The following is a 21190-nucleotide window of genomic DNA, read 5'->3' as shown; positions in this document are numbered from 1 at the left end:
AACTCTTAGCATGAGGTGGCCAAAGTATTGGAGTTTCAACTTTAGCATCAGTCCTTCCAATGAACACCCAGGACTGATCTCCTTTAGGATGGACTGGTTGGATCTCCTTGCTGTCAAGGGACTCTCAAGAGTCTTCTCCAACACCACAGTTCGAAAGCATCAATTCTTCGGTGCTCAGCTTTCTTCACAGTCCAACTCTCACATCCATACATGACCACTGGAAAAACCATAGCCTTGACTAGATGGACCTTTGTTGGCAAAGTAATGTCTCTGCTTTTCAATATGCTACCTAGGTTCACTGTAAAATCTACTAATAACCAAAAGACATAGGAAATAGTGTAACTGGGGAGAAAAACAGAAACAAATAAGCAAAGAACCTTGTACAAGAATGGGAAATGCTGCTTTATGCAGTTATCTGTTTACACTTATCTTAACATTTCCCTGAGTATGACAGAACTTTAGATAGGCTTCTTCTGGACTGGAGGTGCTGTCTTCCCTTTTGCTCAAATACTTACAACTGTAAATTCTTTCTCTGCCCCTTTGAGATATAGGTGAATCTTTTTAAAAGCTTCTTGCTCCTTGGAAGAAAAGCTATGCCCAATCTAGACTGCATATTACAAAGCAGAGACATTTCTGTGTCAACAAAGGTCTGTCTAGTCAAAGCTATGGTTTTTCCAGTAGTTATGTATGGATATAAAAGTTGGACTATAAAGAAAACTGAGCGCCAAAGAATTGATGCTTTTGAACTATGGTGTTGGAGAAGACTCTTGAGAGTCCCTTGGACTGTAAGGAGATCAAACCAGTCTGTCCTAAACAAAATCAGTCCTGAATATTCAGTGGAAGGACTGATGCTGAAGCTGAAGCTCCAATCCTTTGGATGCGAAGAACTGCGAAGAACTGACTCATTGGAAAAGACCCTGATGCTGGGAAAGATTGAAGGCAGGAGGAGATGAGGACAACAGAGGATGAGATGGTTCGATATCATCACCGACTCCATGGACATGAGTTTGAGCAGGCTCCAGGAATTGATGATGGACAGGGAAGCCTGGTGTGCTGCAGACCATGGGGTTGCAAAAAGCTGGACATGACTGAGCGACTGAACTGAACTGCCAGTTTTACAAACCAGGCATGTCTTTCTTGAAGACCTGGGAGCAGTCCTTTTGAAATGCAATCATCAAAGAGGATATTACCCCATCCTGTAGTTTCTGCTAGAGGGTAGCTGTCACACTGGTGGGTGCCAATTAGCAAACACAGATGGTCTAATTGCTGATTAAAATATCTGCAAAGTAAGGAAATAACACAATGTGTTCAGCACATCCTAGTGATTAACCTCCCCCTGAATTTCTCCAGTACTTTTTAGTTAGCTCACTCCAGCCTTTAAAAACCCTCCTACCCTTTGTCTCAGCAGATGTGAGTTCAGACTTAGTTCTAGTCTCTCTCTCTCATATTACAATAGTCTTGAATAGTCTTTCTTGACTGTTTAAATTTTTCCAGTGCAATTTTTGCTGTGTCACTGTTGATTCATTTTTTTGTCCAGTCTTATTCTCATGAGGACTTAACAAATCAGTATTTGCTAAGTAGTTGTATCCTAGAAGCCAAATTAGCATAGGAAAACAAAAGTAGATAGAGAAATAGTAAAGAACTAGGCAAAATGTGGGCTTCCCAGTTGGCACTGGTGGTAAAAAATCTGCCTGCCAATGCAGGCTATTCCAGAGACTCATGTTTGATCCTTTGGTTGGGAAGATCCCCTAAAGGAAGGCCTGGCAACCCATGCCAGTATTCTTTCCTGGAGAATCCCATGGACAGAGAAGCCTGCCAGACTGCAGTCCATAGGGTCACAAGGAGTTGGACATGACTGAAGCGACTTGGCATGCATGCCCGCAGGCAAAATGTTGATGAGGAAACTGAGGTAGCAGCAGCCAAAGAAACAGGCTGTAAATAATATCTAAAGAACAGAAGCCAAGACAGAAATGAAGAATTAGAACAGACCGTAAACCAGTAATAAGGGTCTATATTACTGATTCTTTATCCTCTATCACAGCTTCCAGCTCCCAGGCCCAAATGACTATCCCAACCTAACCACCAAATCTGGATTCCAATGAACATAAGTACAGAAGGCAGGAAAGGCACCAACAGTAAATGTGTGTGTTTATTTATGGTGTGTACCTGGGTTCTAGTTTCAGGTAATATGTTAAGCCCTGATAATATAAAAAATGTGAGTGAAGTCGCTCAGTCGTGTCCAATTCTTTACAATCCCATGGACTGTAGCCAACCATGCTCCTCTGTCCATGGGATTTTCCAGGCAAGAATACTGGAGTGGGTTGCCATTTCCTTCTCCAGAGGATCTTCCGGACCCAGGGATCGAACCCAGGTCTCCCACATTGTAGGCAGACGCTTTACCATCTGAGCCTCCAGGGAAGTCAATATAAGAAAAATGGACTCTAAATAAACTGACTTTATATGGTAGGAAGTGATTAGGTTTTATGTACATTCATAGCTAGATATATGAACACATACATTTAAAGGTTAAAGATGCAGCAGAAGGAGATAACAAAAATGAACCTTGATTTTTACATTATATAGGTTGTATAGCCAACCATGGGAATAGCAGAACTTTTGGAAAACCAGACTTGATGGAAATGATCATGCCTTTTATTTTGTCCATGCTAATTTGAGGTGCCTTTCAAGCAAGCATCTAAGGGAACATTTTAGGTGATCAGGAGCTAAGAGGAGCAATGAGCAGCAAGGATGGAAATGCAAGTGCCATTGATGTAAGGAATTGAATCATCCCATTTATGATAGGTCAGGGTGAACCTATAATGTAAGAGGAAGAGAAGAGGGCCTAATTAGGGACTAGGCTGCCCATTCCTTCTCCATAGCACAAAGCTGTCCCACATATAGCTTCATACTCAACTGTAATCATGAAACATAACTCAGCAGAACAGAAGAACAGAGCTTTGTATCCAAGTATTCAGGTTCTGGGGGTTCCCCAGTGGCTCAGTGGTAAAGAATCTGCCTGCAGTGCAGGAGCCGCAGGAGATGTGGGTTTGATCCCTGGGTCGGGAAGATCCCCTGGAGGAGGCATGGCAACTCATCCTAGGATTCTTGCCTGGAGAATCCCATGGACAGAGGAGTCTGGTGGGCTACAGTCCATAGGGTCGCAAAGAGTTGGACACGACTGAAGTGACTTACCATGCACACACGCGTGCTAACTGTGATTCCTTGGCACTCAGTGACTGCGTATATGTTAGGAACCTAGTCATTATTGCTTAGCTTATTAACCTGGTTCATTTCAGCGCATATTGTGGGTGTGTTGTTATAGGTACAGAACTGCTATACCATAATTCATTGTTGTTCAGTCACTAAGTCATGTCCGACTGTGACCCCATGAACTGAAGCACACCAGGCTTCTTTGTCTTTCACTATCTGCCTGAATTTGCTCAAACTCATGTCCGTTGAGTTGATGATGTGATCCAACCATCTCATCTTCTGTCACCCGCTTCTCCTCCTGCTTTCAATCATTGCCAGCATCAGAGTCTTTTCCAGTGAGTCAGTTCTTTGTATCAGGTGGCCAAAGTATTGAAGCTTAAGCTTCAGCATCAGTCCTTCCAATGAATATTCAGGGTTGATTTCCTTTAGGTTTGACTGGTTGGATCTCCTTGCAGTCCAAAGGACTCTCAAGAGTCTTCTCCAGCACCACAATTCAAAATCATCAGTTCTTCAGCACTCAGCATTCTTTATGGTCCAACTCTCACCATCTGTACATGACTACTGGAAAAACCATAGCTTTGACTATAATGACCTTATAGTTGGCTTTTTAATACACTGTCTAAGTTGGTCATAGCTTTTCTTCCAAGGAGCAAGCTTCTTTTAATTTTGTGGCTGCAGTCAACACCTGCAGAGATTTTGGAGCCCAGGAAAATAAAATCAGCTGTTTCTAAATAATAAGTTGTTTGCCTGAGTTTTCCAGGAACTTGGGAATCAGCTGTGTCTAGTTCAGACTTAGCTGCTTAAGACCGGGCATGTGCAAGACTCAGCTCCTTGACCTTTTGATAGCAGTGGACCTCAGATCAAGTTAAGGGCCTCCGTTTATTAAAGGTGCATGCTCTCCACACCTTGGACTGCCTTGCTGCATTATTTCTTATCCCATAAATACCCCAAGTGCCTTGCCTTCTGCGAAGTAGATCTGAGACTAGTCCTTCCGTCTCCTTGATTGGCTGCCTTGGGGAAAAACCTTCTCTTTGCCGCAAACCTCCATGCCTCCAGCAGTTTGGCTTTCTCTGTGTTCAGCAAAATGAACCTGGTTCAGTAGCATTACATCAGTTGGAAAAATGGAAGTTCACAGCAATTAAGAAGTTAAAAAGTATACCGGTAGTAAATTATAGAGGTATTAAAACCTAGCTGCAGTGATTTTCTTTCTTCTTTTTTTCTCTCTCTCTCTGTTTTTTGTTTTTTGTTTTTGTTTTTCTGACTCACCGTGAGACTTGCAGAAATTTTTTTTTTTTTTTTTTTTTTTAGGCTTGCAGAATCTTAGGTTGCCCAACCAGAGATTGAACCTGGGCCTCAGCAGTGAAAGTGTCAAGGCCTAACCACTGGATGACCAGGTAATTTCTCAGTTATTTAATTCCTTCATTCCATGTGAATTGAGCCCTTGCTTTGTGCAACCTATGCTGTTGGGGACTCAAAGATATATCTTAACATAGGTTTTTCCTGAAAGATGTCAGCAGCTCCTGATTACTGCCTAATACAAGCAAAGCTGGAAGTGATCAGTGGTGTGGATGGGGTAAGCTTTCAATAGCAGGACTTCACTACTAAACCAAGTTTTCACAAGGTTTAAATGATAGAACCACTAAGACTCAAGAAGTTTTGTGGGAAGTACCATGAACTCTTGAGCTGTTCAATGAATGAAGGAGACACACTATCAAATTCATATTACTGCTGGGGAAGTTTAGCAGTAGAATTTCAGCCTCAGGAGGAGTTGAACTCTCCCGATTCAGTGCCCATTCTGTATCTTACTGGCTGTTCGACTTAGAGTCAATGAATTACACTTTCTGAGTCTGTTTGCAGCTCTTTTATTTATTTATTGGTTTTATTTATTTTAAAATTTTTATTGGAGTATAGTTACTTTATAATGTTGGGTTAGTTTCTACTATACGGCAGAACGAATCAGGTATTTGTATACATATATTCTCTCTTTTTTGGATTTCCTTCACATTTAGGTCATCATGGAGCATTGAGTAGAATTCCCTGTACTATACAGTAGGGTCTCATTAGTTATTTATTATATTGTTGTTATTATTCCATAGCTAAGTCAAGTCCTATTCTTTGTAACCCCGTGGACTGCAGCACACCAGGCTTCCCTGTCCTTTATTGTCCCCTAGAGTTTGCTCAAATTGATGTCCATCAAGTCAGTGATACCATCCAACCATCTCATCTTCTGTCATCCGCTTCTCCTTCACCATTAATCTTTTCCAGCAGCAGGGTCTTTTCCAGTGAGGCAGCTCTTCACATCAGGTGGCCAAATTATCAGAGCTTAAACTTTAGCATCAGTCCTTCCAATGAATATTCAGGGTTGATTTCCTTTAGGCTGGACTGGTTTCATCTCCTTGCAGTCCAAGGGACTCTCAAGTTTTCTCCAGCACTATAGTTCGGAAGGATCAATTCTTTGGCACTCAGCCTTCTTTATGGTCCAACTCTCACATCGATACATGACTACTGAAAAAACCATAGGGTGGTATCATCTGCATATCTGAGGTTATTGATATTTCTCCCCACAGTCTTGGTTCCAGCTTGTGATTCATCCAGCCCAACATTTCACGTGATGTATTCTGCATATAAGTTAAATAAACAGGGTGACAATATACAGCCTTGATATACTTCTTTCCCAATTTTGAACCAGTCAGTTTTTCCATATCTGTTTTTAACTGTTGCTTCTTGACCTGCATACAAGTTTCTCAGGATGCAGGTAAGGTGGTCTGGTGTTTCCATCTCTTTAAGAATTTTCCACACTTTGTTGTGATCCACACAGTCAAAGGCTTTATCATAGTTGATAAAGCAGAAGTAGACGTTTTTCTGGAATTCTCTTGCTTTTTCTATGATCCAGCATTTATTGGCAATTTGATCTCTGGTTCCACTGCCTTTTCTAAACCCAGCTTGTACATCTGGAAATTCTCCATTCATGTACTGATGAAACCTAGCTTGAAGGATTTTGAGCTATACCAGAATATTGTATCACTGTACCTGACCCAAAGAACTCATAATCCAGAGTGAGCAATTTCCCCAAATACATTCAGAGAGAAGTATCAGGAGAATCCCAGAACACTCTGAAGCTGGATGCAACATGTATATCTGTGAAGTTGCTTTTTTTTTTTTTTTTTTGGAATGAACCTCTATAAATCTCAACAGATAGGTAGAGATATTTGTGACTCACTAACTGTTGAGAATGATTGACTTAGCTATGAGAACAGAACACCTTGAGAGCAGAGAGCTACCTGGAGAAACTTTAAACCTGGGAACAGGAAAAGGTCATATACAAGAGTTGGCACCTTCCTAACCAGGAGGAAATCAGACAGGGAGGAGGAAAATTACTTGAAGGGAGCAGCTAAAGCAAAGGCGTTGATCCAGCACCATGTCTGTGGTGAGCTACAAGCACTTCCTTTTAACCAGGATGTAAATAAAAATGAAAAGCACTCTGGAGTGCTTACCCAGAGATGAGGAGATATGTGATGGAGGACCTGTATGTTAAGTATATTGAGGCCAGTGGGTGACCACCTAAACATTATAAATAAATCAGCAATATAGTCCTACATAGCATGAAGAATGGATCAAATGAGGTGAGGACGGATTAAGGTTGACTGGGATATGGTAATACAGTGTGGACTCTGGCACTGTCATGACACAGAGGAAATCGTCCGGGTCAAAGGTGCCCATTCGGTGCCCTTCCCAGCAAGTCTGAATACACCGAACCACCTGCATACACTACTCTCTCTGGTATAAGCTTTCGGATCTTAGAAACTCTAGTTAGGCTATGTGAATGTATTGAGTGAGTAGAGTTTGTGTGGGAGACTCTTATTCAGACACACCTATTTAAATGGCACCAGCAACTTAATCTTCTTACCAAAAACAAAGTGATGCAAGGCCAGAAACTGTTTTCTCCCACTTTTCCCTCCTGTGGATTGTCATGTGGCTACAAAATGTGCTTCTAAAATGACAAATTTCTCCTTAAGTGAAAGCAAACCAAGAATAAGTCCCAAGGAAAGCAGTTTTCTGAAAATTACACAACGGAGGATCAAATTGTCCTTTTCTCATGCAAATGAAGTCCTGTAGGACCAGCAGAGCATTGCTCCATAAATCATTCTGTGCTCTCGCACAAACTTAACACAGTTCCAAATATGAGGCCATGAGTGTGTTTAATCGAGCACTAACCAAGTGGCACAGCCGGTTAAGCCTGGTGCCTATTTGAACATTGAGCTTCTACCATTAAAGTTCTTATTCTGTGCTGCCACATATTTGCTTAGTTTTTTTGTGTGTGTTTTTTAGAGAATTATTTTATACTTTTAATTTCTTAAATTGTGATCGAATTTAGCATCTTAATCCTTTTAAGTGTACAGTTCAGGGGCATTGAATACATTCATATTGTTGTACAGCTATTATCCCCATTCACTTCCAGAACTCTTTCTATCTTATTTGCTTAGTTTTTAACCAAAATTCTCTCCCACTAGACTCTGAACTACTTGAAGTCAGGAATGAGGACAGCAGTCAAAATAATAAAGTGACAAATTTTGAATGATGGTAGTTCATGTTTATAATACAATATATGTCACACAATTTGAATTCATTACCTTATTCACATTGTTCACAGCAACCATTTGAGATTGAAATAATTATGTTCATATTCAAATGAGGAAACTGAAGTCTGAAGAATTTATATGCCTGAATCCAGTCTCATGGGTAGTAAGATATAGGAGTAAAATTTGAATCAGTCATTTGTCTCCAGATCAGCTCATACAAAACTATTTTCCCTGCTCAAAAATCAGACACTGTGTTTCAGTATCAATGATAACCCTCTGCAATGGGTGAGACAGCTATCATTGTTTATACATGACAAATTAAGATGCTAAGTAGCTTGATTCACATTTTTTACCTAGTGGTATGGCTGGGTTCTATTTGGGAAAAAAAGCTGGTTTGTTTTTTTTTTTTAATTTAAGAATTACATCATGTCCAATAGTTGGTATGATAATTGTTAGAAAGTCAAACAGTGATATTAACATTTTAAGCATTTATAAGGTTAGAACTTTGAAGAAAACATTGTTAGTGTTTACTCAACTTGGAAGTTGATTTCTTCTTTCAAAGACTCCAGATGTTTATATTATATAAACATTTATATTTATATAAACAAATATATTTAAATTACAAATATATATTTATATAAATACATTTATATAAAATATTATAAATATTTATAATTTTTAAATTATAAATATTTATAATATAAATTAATATATTTTATATTTATAATATTATATATAATATTATAAATATATTTATATTTATATAAATAAATACCCTAGTAACTCACAGAAGAAAATGCAGTTTAAGGACTTTGCCTTTCCCATACGTGAACCTTCACACTTGCGCAGAGTTCCATCTCCTTCAGGCTGCATATTACAAGACAGTTAATTGTGTTCTCTCTTGTCTCATCTATTTGCTTTATTTTCTCTTTCTTAATAGCACATGAAAGTGTGAGGTTTTTTCCTCTTCATCCAGTTCAGTTGCTCAGTTGTGTCCAACTCTTTCACCCCATGCAGCATGCCAGGGCTCCCCGTCCATCATCAACACCCGGAGCTTGCTCAAACTCATGTCCATCAAGTTGGTGATGCCATCCAATCATCCCATCCTCTGTCGTCCCCTTCCCCTCCCACCTTCAATCTATCTCAGCATCAGGGTCTTCTCCAATGAGTCAGTTCTTTGCATCAGGTGGCCAAAGTATTGAAGTTTCAGCTTCAACATCAGTCCTTCCAAAGAATATTCAGGACTGATTTCCTTGAGGATTGCCTGGTTTGATCTCTTTGCAGTTCAAGGGGCTCTCAAGAGTCTTCTCCAAACCACAGTTCAAAAGCATCAATTCTTCAGTGCTCAGCTTTCTTTATAATCCAACTCTCACATCCATACATGACTACTAGAAAAGCCATAGCTTTGACTAGATGGACCTTTGTTGGCAAAGTAATGTCTCTGCTTTTTAATATGCTGTCTAGGTTGATGATTGTTTTTCTGCCAAGGAGAAGGCATATTTTAATTTCATGGCTGCAGTCACCATCTGCAGTGATTTTGGTGCCCCCCCAAAGAGACTTCATAGTCTCTCACTGTTTCCATTGTTTTCCCATCTATTTGCCATGAAGTGATGGGACCAGATGCCATGATCTTAGTTTTCTGAATGTTGAGTTTTAAGTCAACTTTTTGACTCTCCTCTTTCACTTTCTTCAAGAGGCTCTTTGTTTCTTCTTTGCTTTCTGCCATTAGTGTGGTGTCATCTGCATATCTGAGGTTATTGATGTTTCTCCTGGCAATCTCGATTCCAGCTTGTGCTTCATTCAGCCTGGCATTTTGCACGATGTACTCTGCATATAAGTTAAATAAGCAAAGTGACAATATACAGCCTTGACGAACCCTTTCCCAATTTGGAACCAGTCTGTTGTTCCATGTCCAGTTCTAACTGTTACTTCTTGACCTGCATACAGATGTCTCAGGAGGCAGGTAAGGTGGGCTGGTATTTCCATCTCTTTAAAAATTTTCCACAGTTTGTTGTTATCCACACAGTCAAAGGCTTTGGCATAGTCAATAAAGAAAAAGTAGATGGAACTCTCTTGAGTTTTTGATGAACCAACAGATGTTGGCCATTTGATTTCTGGTTTCTCTGCCTTTTCTAAATCCAACTTGAATATCTGGAATTTTACAGTTCAAGTACTGTTGAAGCCTGGCTTGGAGAATTTTGAGCATCACTTTACTAGCATGTGAGATGAATGCAATTGTGTGGTAGTTTGAACATTCTTTGACATTGCTTTCTTTGAGATTGGAATAAAAACTGACCGTTTCAGTCCTGTGGCCACTGCTGAGTTTTCCAAATTTGCTGGCATATTGAGTGCAGCACTTTCACAGCATCATCTTTTAGGATTTGAAATAGCTCAACTGGAATTCCTTCACCTTCACTAGCTTTGTTCATAGTGATGCTTCCTAAGGCCCATTCAACTTCACATTCCAGGATGTGTGGCTCTAGGTGAATGATCATACCATCATGGTTATCTGAGTCATGAAGATCTTTTTTATATAGTTCTTCTGTCTATTCTTGCCATTCTTAATATTCATTCAGCTTGTGTTAGGTCTATACAATTTCTGTCCTTTATTGTGCCCATCTTTGCATGAAATATTCCCTTGGTATCTCTAATTTTTTTGAAGAGAGCTCTAGTCTTTCCCATTCTATTGTTTTCCTCTATTTCCATGCATTGATCATTACTGCAAATCTAGACATATTTTAAAGACTTCCTCTTACATAAGTGCAGAGAAATTGTGCAATTGTAGTGTGAAACATGGGGTAAACTTTTTGCATGATTTTTTATCTTTGCAGTTTCATAACAATCCATAATCTCTCTTGAGCCTAAGCCAACTGGGTCTTTGTATTTAAAACTATCATTATTTATTTTATCTGATACTGCTACTTGGTAAATCCAGTATTAAATTCTTAGCCACCATACTACTTGACACTTGGTAGTATTTGACCTATTGCTAAACCTTTCCTCTTTGGAGTTCTTCCCTTTAGATTCTTCTACTTTTCATACTTATTTTCAGTATCTTTTTCTGAATCTTTCTCAGTTTCCTCACTTCTTAAAGCATTGCATTACCTCAGAGCTCAGTCTTATGATCTTATCTCTTCTCTCTTCACATTTTTTTTCCTTGTGGAAGTCTATCTAGTTTTATGTCTTTGTGAAAGTGTTAATCGCTCATTCATGTCCCACTCTTTGCGATCCCATGGATCCTTTGCAATGCCATGGACTACAGACTGCCAGGCTCCTCTATCCATGGAATTCTCCAGGCAAAAATACTGGAGTGGATAGCCATTCCCTTCTCCAGGGGATATTCTCAACCCAGGGATCGAACCAAGGTCTCTTGTGTTGTAGGCAGATACTTTACCATCTGAGCCATCAGGGAAGCCCATATTATATAGTCTCTTCAGTGGTGACCAGTGAAACTGTATCTCCAGCTCTGATTTCTCAGCTGGATTCCAGGCACATATTTCTAATTACCTGTACTATTATCCTGTGGCTGCCAAAACAAATTGCCATAAACAAGTGTGTGAAGTTGCTCAGTCATGTCCGACTCTTGGCGGCCCCATGGACTGTAGCCCACCAAGCTTCTCTGTCCATTGAATTTTCCAGGCAAGAATACTGAAGTGGGTTGCTATTTCCTTCTCCAGGGGATCTTCCTCACCCAGGGATCGAACCCAGGTTTCCCACATTGCAGGCAGATGCTTTACCGTCTGAGTCACCAGGGAAGCCTCCATAAACAAGGTGGCTTTAAATAATAGACATTTATTCTTTAGTAGTTCTGGATGCTGCAAGTCTGAAAGCAGCATCAGCAGGGATGTTCTTCCTGTGGAGTTTCAAAGACAACATTTTGCTCCTTCCTGTTTTGAGGGGCTCCAGGCATTCCTTTGCTCATGGCTGGACAACTGCACTCTCTGCCTCCACAACACATGGCCTTCTCATCTCTCTTTTCACATCTATCTTTGCCTTTCTCATAGAAGGATGAATGTCATTTGATTTAGTGCCCACCCAGATAATGCATATTCCCTGGTGGTTCAGATGTTAAAGCATCTGCCTCTAATGCGGGAAACCTGGGTTCGATTCCTGGGTCGGGAAGATCCCCTGGAGAAGGAAATGGCAACCCACTCCAGTATTCTTGCTTGGAGATTCCCATGGATGGAGGAGCCTGGTGGGCTACAGTCCACGGGGTCGCAGAGTCGGACACGACTGAGCGACTTAACTTTCACTTTCAGATAATGCAGGATAATCTCATCTGAAGATCCATAACTTGATTAAATCTGCAGACACTTAAAAAGAAAGTCACATTCATAGTTTCTGAGAGGTGGGCATAATTTTAGGGGCCACCTTTCCGTCCACTACAGTCTGCTTTATGATCCCCACAAATTTGTGTCCATCTCACATGTAGAATATCTCACACCATTCTAGCATCCAGAAGTCTCAATTCCTTAGAATATCACCTTCAAGTCTGAAGTCCCACCTGGATATATATGTGCTTTACTCTGAACCCACAAAGTGCTGTGTAAGTGCTAAACACAAATGGAGAGTTGAATACTTAGCAGTCACCCTGCTGGCTGCTTATAACTCTTACAAGGAGTCTAAAATAAGATACCACTTGATCATCCCATTTTATAGATGAGGAAACCGAGGCATGGGGGATTCTCTATCATGCCTGATTGGCAATGCACATTTATGCAGTTAATAAGTAAGAGCCAGAATTCAAATGCAGGTAGTCTGTTCCCAGAATTTGCATTTTTAAAGTATTTCCTGCTGTCTTACTCAAGAGGAATGTGGCAGCCAGAGTGCCAAATTGTCCTTTAAACCTTCCTTCAACCCACATAGTTGCTGGGTCATGTCCTACTCTTTGCAACACACGGACTGTAGCCCACCAGGCTCCTCTGTGCATGGAACTCTCCAGGAAAGGATACTAGAGTGGGTTGCCTGTACCTTCTGCAGGGGACATTCCTGACCCAGGGATTGAACCCAGGTCTCCTGCATTACAGGCAAATTCTTCATCATCTGAGCCACCAGGGAAGTCCCAATTCCAGAATTTTCAACTATATAAATTGAATATCAGCCACCAACAGGATTTTGCAAGAAAAAAAATTGTGTTTCTATTAAGATTGTGTTTAGTTGGTTCTTTGGTTGTTTTGAATTAAGAAAAAATATGAGGCATGAAGGTTTACCTATAGTTAATTATCAGTTCCTTCAATTGCCGCAAAAAAAGTCCTAATGTGAGAAAATAATTCTTGTATAATATCGTAGTTTCTGATTCTCTCTTGCCTCTTTGTTGCTGTTGTTCAGTTACCCAGTAGTGTCTGATTCTTTGAAATCCCATTGACTGTAGCATACCAGGCTTCCCTGTCCTTCATTATCTCTCTGATTTTGCTTAGATTCATGTTCACTGAGTTGGTGATGCCATCTATCTTATCCTCTGTCACCCCCTTAACCTCCTGGCCTCAATCTTTCCCAGCATCAGGGTCTTTTCCAATGAGTCAGCTCTTCACATCAGGTGGATAAAGTATTGGAGCCTCAGCATCAGTCCTTTCAATGAATATTCAAGGTTGATTTCCTTTAGGATTGACTGGTTTGATCTCCTTGCAGTCCAAGGGACTCTCAAGAGTCTTCTCCAGCACCGCAGTTTGAAAGCATTGGTCCTTTGGTGCTCAGATTTCTCTTGCCTCTTAAGTCGTTAAAAATAGCTTGGAAATTTAAATCCACTTATATTTCCTTAAGACAAAGGAAAGGGGTCACCATATGACATAAACTCATATTTAACCTAATATTATAGGAAAAGAAGTGATGACTTAGTATTACTGAATTTATAAAGTTTTGAGAGTCTCAAAGAAATGAGAGAAGTGAGTCTCAGGGAAGAATTACTCTAGGTCTCAGAAGTTTAAGGATTTGAACCCTGTCCTCTCCCCAGTCTGTCTTAAAATGAGTTGCCTCACTTTTTGGAGTCAGTCACTCCTTATTTATGTAAAAGTTATAATAAGACCTTCTTTATGGGATTATGCGAAGGATCTGGTAAGATAGCACACAGAACTTTCTGTGAAATCATAAAGTTGCACATAATCCCTGGTAGGTTTGACTTGAAACAGTCTGGTGGTAAAACAGCAAGCCCATTACAACCGGCATGGGTAACTGCGTTGTCTACAGTGAGAACCGAAGGAGTAATCAGGAGCAAGTTACAGACTCACGCGAAGCGACGATGACACGTAGACGCTGAAAAAGTGTGACAGTGTGAATGTAACACTGAGAAGTTAGACTCGTGCAAAGTTAGGGTTGTCGAAAGGCTAGAAAAAAGGGCAGGTCTGATGAAGTCAAGAGAGCTGCTAGCGTCACCAGGCTGTATTTAACAAAGCAGGTATTAGCGTGATGTTTAACACTTTAGCAATTTACCATTAGGAATAAACTGGGGGAAACAAATGCAAAACTGTGACAGTTCAGCCCCTGAAGGAACCAGTTGGTAAGAGTGAAATATACGAGTCAGTTGTTAACTCTGGACCTCCAATGCAGATAGATGACCCAGTAAGCTGTTTGAAGAGGCATCCTTCAAAATCTATTTTCTACATAATATCTACATGATACCGCGTGTTCTTTAGATTTGGAGGAGAGTTAATTAACTCTGTCACTGTCGGTATCAGCATGTAAAGGCATTGTTCTCTAAACTACACTGATGTCAACAGAGTGATATATCCTAGCCCTGCCCCTGGAGCCATTAGCTAATGCCTCTTTCCTCTTATCCTATCATTTGTGTGTCTTATTCCCTGTCCAGAGAATGTCTGAACTGCTGTGATTCTTGCGTCCGCTGAAAGATGTAAGTTCAAGGTATTAAGAGAGATCTCCCAGGAACCCAAAATAACAGTCATGTCCTTAGCCATAATTGATTGGAATGTCATTGCTGAAACTCACAAAGATGTTGATGACGCTGATTCAAAGTAATTTACCCTCCGGATAAATGACGAGGTAACGGAATTGTGTCATCCCAACTGCTCCCTCTGCCTCCGGTCTGTGTTGCCTCTGGGCCAGCATCGCCTCAGATGCCGCACAGAAGAAGCTAAGATGCCAACTGAACTGTCCCTCCAGGCTCAGACTCCCCTAAGAGCACTCTGCGGATTCATAATAAAAAGTGCTACCTCCTTAATTTAGCACGAAGGCTTAATCATGCTCCGTGTTGTTTTTATTTTTTAGCTTACTTGGTACTTCATCTTCCCTCAAGTACATAAAGAAAAGCTTCAGTTTCCCACAGTCTCCATATCAGGCCTCTTCTTTTTTGCACGGATTTGTATCCTGCCCAGCCGGCCTCTTTCTTCAGTCTGATTTCTTCTTGCTCTTGCTGAAAGGTAAACATCAAACATTGCTTTCTCCCAAGAGTTTCTTGTCCTTCTTTAGGCCGTCAGGATGATTCTAGAGACAAGCTCAGTCAAGGCCACACAGAAGATATTTAGTATGTGTATGCTGGAAGAGGGAGAAGGCAATGGCACCCCACTCCAGTACTCTTGCCTGGAAAATCCCATGGACACAGGAGCCTGGTAGGCGGCAGTCCATGGGGTCGTGAAGAGTCGGACATGCCTGAGCGACTTCACTTTCACTTTTCACTTTCATGCATTGGAGAAGGCAATGGCAACGCACTCCAGTGTTCTTGCCTGGAGAATCCCAGGGATGGTGGATCCTGGTGGGCTGCCGTCTATGGGGTAGCACAGAGTCGGACACGACTGAAGCGACTTAGCAGCAGCAGCATGCTGGAAGAGAAAACAGATGAATGAACCTATGAACTAAATCAATAATACACAGACACAAAATGTAAGATGCATCCAGCTAAGCAAGAGAGTATCAGATGTTCCTACTTTAGCTTTTTTATAGAGTGAAAGGAATATTTTTGACCTAAGAAGATCTTTTTTTGTGTGTAAATCTCTCATGAGAGGTGAGGAAACCTGGGTGTGGACTGATTCAGGTTTCCAAACTAACATTACTTGATGACAAAGAGAAATAAGTACTAGTGGCATTAAGCTTTATATTCATTTTACAAATCCAGTGGTTTGTCAGGCGTATTTGCTAATAAAAGCTCCTAGAATTTTTATCATGCTTATGACTTCAGCCTTAAGAAGTATTAGGTACATGAGATAAATGTTTGTTGGATAAAAGAATGGATGAATGAGTGAACAAATTATATTTCTGAGAAGTACATTAAAATTCTGGTAGAAGTAAAAGGTCCTGTGTCGTGAAGGAAAGTACGCGGTCCAAGCGTCAAGAGACATGGGTTCTGTCTCTGGCTCTGCCATTCTCTCTCTATGTGACCTGGACTCCTTCCAGAAGTCTTTCTCCTTAATTTCTGTGACCCCCCCAGTCTTAATCTTGAAACTTTTGTTCCTTTAAAGTTATAATTTTTTAGGGGATATGTATTATCTTTCCTTCTGATTTTATGCAATCTCTCTAAGAGAATCTCATTACTAACTTGTTTATTCCAACATATATTTTTAAAAATTTATATTTTTATCCCAGACTCTATGGCTATGATTCACTAAACAAATATGTTTAATACTTTCCATGTGGTTGATATTGTCCTCTAAATATTCCACACATTTGGCATGCTCAAAATTGAATAAATAATCTTTACTGAAAAAAAAAATTAACACATATATTACAGGTCATCCTAGGTAATGATAATATAACCAAATTGTTCAAGTGAGAAATTATGGATTCTTTCTAAATCCTCTCTTCCTCCTGTGACATTCTATACGTGCCACTCTAATGCTCCTCTTTAGATATCACACAAAGATACTGATTTGACTCCATATGTTCCTCAAGGTTCTTATAACAACTCTTGTCATTATCCTGTCACTCCAAAATCCACCTTCACACACTTGCCATGATGTTCTCAGGAAAAATTTAAAAAGTATACACACAGCATATGGACCATCTATGATTATGTGTCACTTTCTTGCTTAAAATCTGCAAGTATCTTGCTATACATGTAGCTTCTTTCAGGGTAAAGTGGCGGCTCCAGAACACAGTCCTCCGGACCCCAGTCCAGCACCCTCTTCTGCTGCTCCTCTGCCTGCTGAGGAGCCCCGATGTGTTTCAGTATGCTGCGTTGTTTTATGCTCCAGTCGATCTGCATATACTCTCACATCTGATTTATTGGTTCTTATCCCTCTCTTCTGGATCAATTCCTGCTTATCTTAAAGATTATGGAAGGAAATAATAAGACTCTGTAAATTGAATTGATTTAGAATGTGGTATGGCAGAAAGAATGAGTGATCTTTTTGATAACATCCCGTTTTCTGCTTTTCTTTTATAGTACTAAGAAGAATTGAAAAAGTTACCTAACCTGTCTGTATTTCAGTCTCCTTATCTATAAAACAGTGTTTTCAATGCAAGGAATGGTAACCTTCTTTCTTTGTAACAGTCCTAAGCTTTAATGAGAACTGAATGGCTCATTTTGATCTCATCACATGCTCAACAAACATAAATTAATTCTGAAGCACAGAAATGCCATTCCGTACAACTGAAGATGTGATGGTCAGAGATTAGTTTTCCTTCTTATCGTGTGGGCATTGTGTTTCATGATTCTTAAGAGCTCTCACAATACATTTTTTAGGATAAGGAAAATAAAGAACTATACACATGTTTTTTTCATGAATGTTGTTGGGGAAAGAATATATACAGCAGGCAAAGGCTATTGATAAGTAATTAAATCTCCATTATATTCTACCATGAAATTTAGACTGAGAGAATAATTGTGTACAATTAAAGTCCGGTTTCTAGATTTTGATAACTCATGCTCTGTGATTTAAAATCTGTTTACAACAATACAAGATGGTCTAATATTGGGAAAAACATTTCAGCTTAGACAGCACACATAAGGGAAGGCATGAACACTTACTGTGTTGTCTTTCTAAGGGCTGCTCTGGACCTCCTCTGTTACTTACAGTAGCCTCCATAAAACCCTTCTCCGCTTCCCAATGTTGATTGACAGAAGATAAAGGACTCCAGTTGTGATGAAAAATTACCAGCAAATTGTAGTCTTCATACAAATGCAATTCCTTTTATGTTAAAAGCCCCTGAATGGAGGAAATGCTGCTTTTATGTGAAACACATCAATTACAAAAAGACTTTGGTAACTGCTCCTCTGGTTAAACTAAATTTAACTTTGAGGATTAACAACATTTGCTCTTTCTGTAGGTGCTTGAGGAGTAAAGTTTGAGTGACCCTTCCAGTGAGGGTGAAAAAAACTAGGTGTCAAAAGATTGAAATGGAATAAAGATGATATTTGGCCTGAAATAATTTGTCTATGTATTAGAAAAAAAAAATGGTGACTTGATTTCTACCAAAAAGTAACTGGATTGTACATACTTTCTTTCATTTATTTATTCCTTTGTCTCTTTAGCCAGGTATTTTTAAAGATCCAGATACAAAATTTTTGAAAATGTATCAAAAACTTACTAATAGTTCTATCCCTTACTAAAGGAAACTTCTTGATTGCGGAAGTCATTTAGCATTTAAGCATCTTAGTTTCCTTGTATACAAAACAGGAAAAAAAAATTTTGTTAATAGAAAAATCCTCTAAAGGACTCCAGGCCTCTTTCATCCTGTCTGAGAAAAGAAAAACAAACAAACAAAAGATTATAACAGAGATTGAAAGAAAAGCAAAGAAACTTATGAACTCTTTGGGCTGGGATTTCTGATTTAGTAAGCATAGAATTTAAAGTTCCATTTTCTATTAATTGTAGTCTTAGAATTTACTCTTCAAAATATCTTTTCTTTAATGATATCAATGGAGTAAAAGTCCAAAGCCTCCTTCTTTTTAGAAAGGAGTTCCCTTAGGCATCTAATAAATGGCAGAGTGGAAGCTAAGCTACAAGTAAGGTGAAGAAAGACTCATGATTTTAGGGGAAAAAAATGTTTGGTACAGTTTTTCTATTTTAATTTATTGCCTCTTCTTGCTGTTAGGAATTGTGATAATTTGGGTTCCATTTTTACTGTGTAATTTAAAAATAAAAACAACACATGATAAAATCTGTTTAATAATTACAATCAAAATTATAATTTTGGGCAACTTTTATATAAAATATATCTATTAGAAAAAGCCTGATGCAATAGCTCTCCCAGCTAGCATCTCCCCAGCTAGCATCTCTTCCAACATCTCCCTTTGTGAATTAACCACACTGACTTTTCAGGGGCATCTTGTTGAACAGCTTTAGTGATTCTTCATTTGGTAGGATGAAATCAGATATCACAAGATTGAACATAAATAAAGATATAATTGAAAGTAACTATGCATCATAAACAAATATTGGAATTGTTTGAGTTCTGCAAAAAATTGCCAGAATTGTACACAATCCCAAGTGTGGGCGCAGTTGTACCTAGAAGTAGACTAGCTGTACTCACAGTATGGCCTGTGAACCTCTGAATGTCCTCAACATTCTTCCAGGGGGTCCATCAGGTAAAAACTCCTTTCATAATAATATTAAGATGTTAATTGCTTTTCACTCTGTTGACATTTGCAGTGATGATCACACAAGAGCAATGACGGTAAAGCAACTGGTGCCTCAGCGTGAATCAAGACACCAAAATGTCCTGGCAGTCATTATACTTGATGAAGCAGTAGCAATAAAAGTGTTAATTCAATTAAACCTCAAGTCATGAATATACAGCTTTATGATAGTCTGTGTGACAAAATATTAATAGAAAGTGTACATAAAGCACTTCTGATATCTGATGGTTGTCTCCGAGAGGAGGGGGGAACACTTGAGAGGTTGTTTGCATTAAAAGCTACACCAGCTGTTTTGGGTTTTACTGTTTTGTTTTGGTCTTATTTGGAATACTAATTTTACATAATAACTAATTTAAACTGGGGCTTCCCAGGTGACTCCATGTAAAGAATCTTCCTGCCAGTGCAGGAGATGCAAGAGATGTGATTTGGATCCCTGGTTTGGGGAGATGCCCTGGAGGAGGCAATGGTGATGCACTCCAATAATCTTGCCAAGAAAATGCCATGGACACAGGAACCTGGTGGGCTACAGTCCATAGGGTCACAAAGAGTCGGGCACGACTGAGTGTGCGCACACACACACACAGACACGCAATGGAAACTATGGTTATCAGACTTCAGTATTGACAGCCATTTTCTTGAAAATGAAAGGAATGAATGACTGACTTCAAGGAAACAGCTATCAGTATCTGTGGTCAAAGATTTCAGTGTTCACGTGAAACCTAGAATTTTAGAAAATAGAATTGTTCCTAGTGCTTATCGTGTTTTCTAATGAGAATAGTGATGATGTTAATAATATGATTTGCAGAGAATAAATCTACTCTGGCTGTTTAAGGCATACGGGGACTTATTTTAGGGTATTAAATGGATTACAATGTCATTTCTAATCTTAAAAAAAAGAAAAATGGATTCTAGATTTATCCTTTAGAAATAGCTCCCCAAGCTACGCTTGAGGACAGGGCTGCTGAGAGATCTCCTAGGATCTGACGATCTGCCAGGTTGGGCTGCTGCTGTTGTAACCGCTTGCTTAGAATCCACATCCACACCACAGACTGAGTCTGCTGCTATTGATGGTGGGGCTACAGCGAGGCTGCCTGTGCTGAGGTTCGCCTCAGTGGGATGCAGGAAAAGCCAGTGACACAGGTTCGATCCCTGGGTCAGGAAGATCCCCTGGAGGAGGAAATGGCCATCCACTCCAGTGGGATAGAAGCTTCATGCCCAGCATCTCAACATTTTTAGCAAACTCTGTCAACAGTTTGGTTGAACTTTGGACATACAGTACTCCTGAAAGACAGTATCTATTTCTCCACACAGACTTGGTGTATATTTCATATTCTAATCATCTGTTACTCTTTAAGTCAGTAAGCTGCTTTCAGTTCCAAGCAGCTATGCCAATGGTCTCTAGAGTTACTTCTTTCTCTATGTCTTAGAAATGTGTATATATATATATAATTTCTCTTAGAAATGTATATATACATTTCTAAGAGAAATTACTTATATACTTTTATATGTATAAATATATATATATATATATATATATATATATATATATTTCCTTGAATAAATGTATTTCTTCAAGGAAATGTAATCCTGTAGTTATCTTGGGCTTCTGAAGAGGGACCAGTAAAAGTTGTCCAAAAATTATCCAGTATCATCCTTAAATTTTGTTCCAGAAAATATCAAATTGAAATATCTAGATTGTGTTCCAAAATGTTACAGATTTTTATCCTAGAAAGTAGCATATTCCACTAGTATCAATCAGTAGCCTTATGATTCTAGAAAGATTCTTTAAGAGTCATCATAGAAAAGAACATGTCATACCTGTTTTAATGGTCTTACAGGAAAGAAAAATAAGGCTGTTACTTTGCAGTAAACTCTA

At 39.4% G+C, this 21190-nt stretch overlaps 1 long non-coding RNA gene across 1 annotated transcript; it reads left to right on the top strand.

The window, feature by feature from the left end:
• The first annotated feature begins 4054 nt into the window (after positions 1-4054).
• Positions 4055-17400, top strand: LOC129627177 (uncharacterized). The gene is made up of 4 exons (XR_008702457.1): positions 4055-4387; positions 4519-4604; positions 15009-15160; positions 16806-17400. It is a non-coding gene; the product is annotated as an uncharacterized LOC129627177 (long non-coding RNA).
• Positions 17401-21190: the final 3790 nt, after the last annotated feature.

The sequence above is a fragment of the Bubalus kerabau genome, chromosome 14 (genome assembly GCF_029407905.1).
Source record: "Bubalus kerabau isolate K-KA32 ecotype Philippines breed swamp buffalo chromosome 14, PCC_UOA_SB_1v2, whole genome shotgun sequence".
NCBI lineage: Eukaryota > Metazoa > Chordata > Mammalia > Artiodactyla > Bovidae > Bubalus > Bubalus kerabau.
Note: the sequence above shows the minus strand (reverse complement) of the source record. Positions and strands in the feature narration are given on the sequence as shown.